Below are 5,126 nucleotides of genomic sequence, written 5' to 3'. Positions count from 1 at the left end.
AAAAAAAAAACAAAATGCAGGCAAATAGAGATGCATAAAGCTATCCATCACAACATTTTAATGGACAGAACTGGAAATAACCCAGATGTAAAACAGCTGGGCAATGGTTAAATCCACTATGGGACCTCTCTATGTTAAAGACCTTACAACCATTTAAAATGTTTATGAAGGGCTTCCCTCGTGGCGCAGTGGTTGAGAGTCCGCCTGCCGATGCAGGGGACACATGTTCGTGCCCCGGTCCAGGAAGATCCCACATGCCGCGGAGCAACTAAGCCCGTGTGCCACGACTACTGAGCCTGTGCGCCTAGAGCCCGCGTGCCACAATTGCTGAAGCCCGTGCGCCTAGAACCTGTGCTCGGGAACGAGAGAAGCCACAGCAATGAGAAGCCCGCGCACCTCAACGAAGAGTAGCCCCCCCCGCTCACTGCAACTAGAGAAAGCCCGTGCGCAGCATAGAAGACCCAGTGCAGCCAAAAATAAATAAATAAAAAGAATGATGCATCTTAAAAAATAAATAAATAAAATGTTTATGAAGAGTTTTGAATGGTGTGGGGACACATTTATGTTATAATATTAAGGAAATAAAATAGGCTACAAAAATTTAATGCATATGTTTTAATAACAGCTCTGTTGGTACACTAAGGAAGAAAAATTTTCCAGTGTATTAGGAGTGGTTATTTCTGAGTAGAGAGACGAGTGATTTTTCATTCTATTCCATATATTTTAAAAAATATTTTGTCGTTTTATTCTACATGTTTTTGTGTAGTTCCAAGTTTTACACAAAGTGATCAGGAAAAAGTACACATTTATTTAAAAAGAAAACAAAAAGACCAAAAACTGAGTTACCCAGTAAATATAAATGGCATTATAAGCACTATTGTGGTGTCCAGAAGAACTTCCCCTATCTGAATGATGCCAGTTTGGACTGGGGAATGCCACCCACCAAACTCCAGGGACCACCTGCCCTATGTTGTAGTATCTGTGTAGAACACACATTATTCCTTAACAATTTTATAGAAACTAACTCAGTTTTTTAAACTTAACTACATGTATTTTAAGATAAAATTTTAACTACTCTAAAATTAAAAAATAATACCACTTTCTATTCATGAGACCTAACCATAAAAATAAATACCATAAAGCAAAACAAACTACCAAATTCTAGACTGGTAAAGATTCTGAGCTTGAGCCCTTTTTTCTCTCTGTTTAATAAAAAGTGGGGGCAGAGGGGAGAGTGTTGTCAGGGAGAAAGGGACAGATTAGCAAAGTTTTGAGAGTTATTAAAATGTCTTAGCTCATCAACAGACCCCATGAATCAGAAAGATTGAAAGATAATTGAAGTGATCTTCTCACTGGAGACTTTGATTTGTTTTTAATGATTTGCCCAGCTAGCACCCAAACTGCCCACTATACCACATCCTGGGGGAAAGTGCCAGACAGTATTCCTAGCACCAGTGGATCTCCCTCAGTCTGTGGTCGCTTGTCCATCTGGTTTTAAGGTCAAGGACAGGTGTTTCTACCATGAACGCCTTTCCATTCCTCTTACAATTCCAAAGTCCTACCTTGTTCAAGACTTTGGTGTTTCCATGCAATACTCCAATGCCTTCATCATTTATTTGCAAAGCATGTTTCGTGGCTTATAAAACCATAAACTTGCTGATACTGTGCCAGTTCTGATCTGAAACAGGCCAGGCAAGTTTAGAAGGGCGAAAAGATGCCACCAGTGCTCGGAAATGGTGGAGGCCAGATAAAAGCTTAGGACACTTAAATTCACTCATTATACAGAGAGGAAACTGAGGCCCAAGAGGAGGGTGGGACCGATGACCAGTGACAGAGTTGGGTTACATCCGGGTCCCCGAATCCCAGTCCAGTGTCACCTCTGTGCTGCACTCCATCTGAAGTTTGCTCAGAACCAAAGTCACTGTTTGCTTTTATCATGAGAGGTTTGCTTACTTTGGAATCTCTTTCCAGCTGCAGGACCAGAAACTAAAATCAGAGACCAATAAAGAAGAGAAGGGTCCTCCTGCAAGTGTTTCTCCTTGCTTCCTAATTAAATGTCAGTGACCTCACTTCTCCCTCTCCTGATTGACACCCAGCTGTGGGCTTGCTTGGCTCAAGGAAGAATCATGGATCTGTGAACTTTGGCAGAAGGTAGGGACCTCATCTCACTCAACCGACGTCTAGAGAGACTCTCCATCTGCTAGTGTCCTAGTCCAGCTGCCTCACTCATAGAGGAGACTGAGTCCCCGAGAGGAAGGGTAACTTGCTTAGGGTCGCCCAGCTAGTAAGCAGCAGGGCTAGGCCTGGAATACAAGTCTTCTGCGTCCAAGGTCAGTGCTCACTTTAAAAAAAATGTTTTTAAAATAAAATTCTCTTTTAAACTTGGACAAGGAGAACTGTAGCATCCATGGGACCCTAAATAAAATTCATTTGTTTAATGCGTTCATTCAGCAAATACTGATGAGTGGGATATGCCAATATATGATTGCCTGGCGGCACTAAGGAGCCATCAAGGTTTGAGGTCATGAATCTAAAGTGTGAGCTGCCAGCCTAGCTGAGCATTTTTCTCGAACTTATTCAGGTACATGGGGTCAGGTGCTAAGTGAGCGGAGAGTCAGATCTAACCAGGGCTGTGATATTGCCAAAGGAGTGTGATGAAGGAAGGGGATGAGAACTGAGAGGATGTAAAGAAGTGAATACGATGAAAAATCATAGGATTTAAACGTGAATTTTATTATTAAAAACTTTTCTTTTTTAATTTCACACAATGAATTTTGAAACTGAGTTGTGATGCACGTCCAGGTTGAGATGGTAATATTGTCACCTTTGTTTGGAAGCTGTCTTGAGGGTGTTTGCTTGGGCAGGTTCAACTTGGAGACAGTGGAGGCTCTGCTTGATTTAAATTGTTGTTTGAGCCAGTGCTCGACCTGAGAGCCTCAGGACTTTCCTTCCTCCGGAAGGAGCCTTTTGAGACAAATCTAGGGGCTGGTCAAAGCTCAGGAGCTGCAGCTCAACTTCTAAAGCCCTTTTATAGTGTTATTTGTATAAGTAAATAGTTGGCTTCCTATTTCAGGGAGGGACGTATTTGTCCTCAAGGCTGCCTCGTGTCCTGGGCAACCACCGGGGTGCTGGAAAACACAACTGCTCCTCTCCTGACGTTGTTTTGAAATAGCCAGGGCAATTTGGACCCTTCCACCACAAAAATCAATTGTATACTGAAGCTGAAATGCAAGCCACCCTGCTTCCCCCACTCAGTTTTGTATTCTGTCCATCCCCTACCTCACTGTTAACACTTACTAAGAATCTGGCCTCCTTTCCACTCATTGTAGGTGCCCATGCGGATGATCTGCATTACTTAGTTTTCATTGATGTCAGCGGTAGTAATGATTAAGTGGAAACACCCGACCCCATTCAAACGTCTCCCTCTTCCCTGCTGATCCCCATTGCGAGAGAAAGTGCAGCGTGCCTTCCAATATTCCTCCCAGAACTTGTGGCTGGAGTGCAAGTGAGGTGAAACAGTGGAAAGCAAATCCTCCTGATTCCAGTCACACCACCACCTTCCAGCAGCTCCAAATGTCAGCCTCCTCCCCAGGTGGATGCAGCAGTCTTTGGAAAAACTCAATGGATATTTCACTACCAATTGGTACCAAACAATAACTGAAGGTATAAGCAAAGCAGAAGTATATGCATATATAAAAGTGTACCAAGATGCATACTTCTGATGTGTTCTCTTTACGTAAATTGTAACCCAGGATAAAAATTTTAATAAAGCAGAATTCTAGAATCCTAACTAATGTAGGATCTAGGCATGGGGGCAAATCAAGAATGCTGTTACCCACTTTAAGATCCCAATGTTCTGGGTTGCCTTTGACAAGAGGACATCAAAACAGTGAAGAATGATTGCCGATTGTTGTTTCAAAAACAGAACAATAAAAGGTAAGTCACCCCACCACCACACACACATACACTTGCCCTCACATTCTCAATCCCTAGAATAGATCTGAAAAAGAAAAGCCCAAGAAATTCCAAGCATGCATACCTCCCCAGATAAGACAGAAATGGAAGAAAACCAAACTTTTTAAAGTAAGCATTTTGATCTTCATGCAAACATGGAGTTAATCTTGGGACAGCTAAGCACAATTACACAGATGAATTCATTGTGTGAAATGGTCATTGAGCGTAGAGAATGTTAGTGCCAGTTCAGAGTCCAAGCTCTGTAGGGGTCATACCTGAATCTGCTGAGCTGAGCACATGGAAACCTCGGTGTGCATTCAGGCTTGACCACTCTTTTTAATTTATTTCAGAGTTGCTCACTGGGGTGGCTTCAGGAAATGCAAATAGAATGTCCATAGTGGTGTTTGGAGACTGCAGGGTTTTGATGCATGTTAAAATGAAAATATAAATAAAAATCTCTGTGCCTGTATTTACATGGATTAAAGTTGTTCTTAAGATTATGGTCTGGGGCTTCTCTGGTGGCCCAGTGGTTGGGAGTCCGCCTGCCGATGCAGGGGACGAGGGTTCGTACCCCATTCCGGGAAGATCCCACATGCCTTGGAGCGGCTGGGCCCGTGAGCCATGGCCGCTGAGCCTGCGCGTCTGGAGCCTGTGCTCCGCAACGGGAGAGGCCACAACAGTGAGAGGCCCGCGTACCGCAAAAAAAAAAAAAAAAAAAAAAGATTATGGTCTGATATTTATAATCCTTTACTCTTCCAACTGGTTTTTATTCAATTTTATGCATACAGAGAAGACACAAGCAAAGCACTAGATTGGGTGTGATGGTACCCAGGTTCTAGCTCCAGTTCTGTTTAAATTCTCCAGGAATCCTGGGGTACTTCCTCCTTGACTCTGGGCCTTCACACTTATAAACTGAGGAGTTTGGACCACATGGTCCAGCTCTAGTTCTGAGGCTACAATTCAGTGGAATTTGGAAACACCATTTCACCTCCAGGATTTTATTTTAAGCAAACGAGAAATATTTTTACAATGTAAAATGCATGTGACTCTACAGCCTGATGGGCCTACCAAACCCACAGACTTAGGGCCACAGTTGGAAAGAACTCAAGTCCCTGTTCCAACCAAGAGAAAATTCTAAACTCATCAAGTATCATCCTCCATGGTGAATGTGT

At 42.9% G+C, this 5,126-nt stretch overlaps 1 protein-coding gene across 2 annotated transcripts in view; it reads left to right on the top strand.

Annotated features, from left to right (window-relative positions):
* The window catches only part of HEATR6 (HEAT repeat containing 6), a 63,878-nt gene extending 59,548 nt beyond the window's left edge, over positions 1-4,330 (top strand). The window contains exons 22-23 of one of the 2 annotated variants that reach the window (XR_003004875.1): positions 1,972-2,151; positions 3,330-4,330. The gene's annotated coding sequence lies outside the window, so the exon portion shown is untranslated. The remainder of the gene's footprint in view (positions 1-1,971; positions 2,152-3,329) is intronic. The other variant, XR_003004874.1, reaches the window with a different exon arrangement.
* The last annotated feature ends 796 nt before the right edge of the window (positions 4,331-5,126 follow it).

Source organism: Neophocaena asiaeorientalis, unplaced genomic scaffold (assembly GCF_003031525.2).
Source record: "Neophocaena asiaeorientalis asiaeorientalis breed wild unplaced genomic scaffold, Neophocaena_asiaeorientalis_V1.1 scaffold327, whole genome shotgun sequence".
Classification (NCBI taxonomy): Eukaryota; Metazoa; Chordata; class Mammalia; order Artiodactyla; family Phocoenidae; genus Neophocaena; species Neophocaena asiaeorientalis.
The sequence above is the reverse complement of the archived record's forward strand: the minus strand, read 5'-3'. Positions and strand labels throughout refer to the sequence as shown.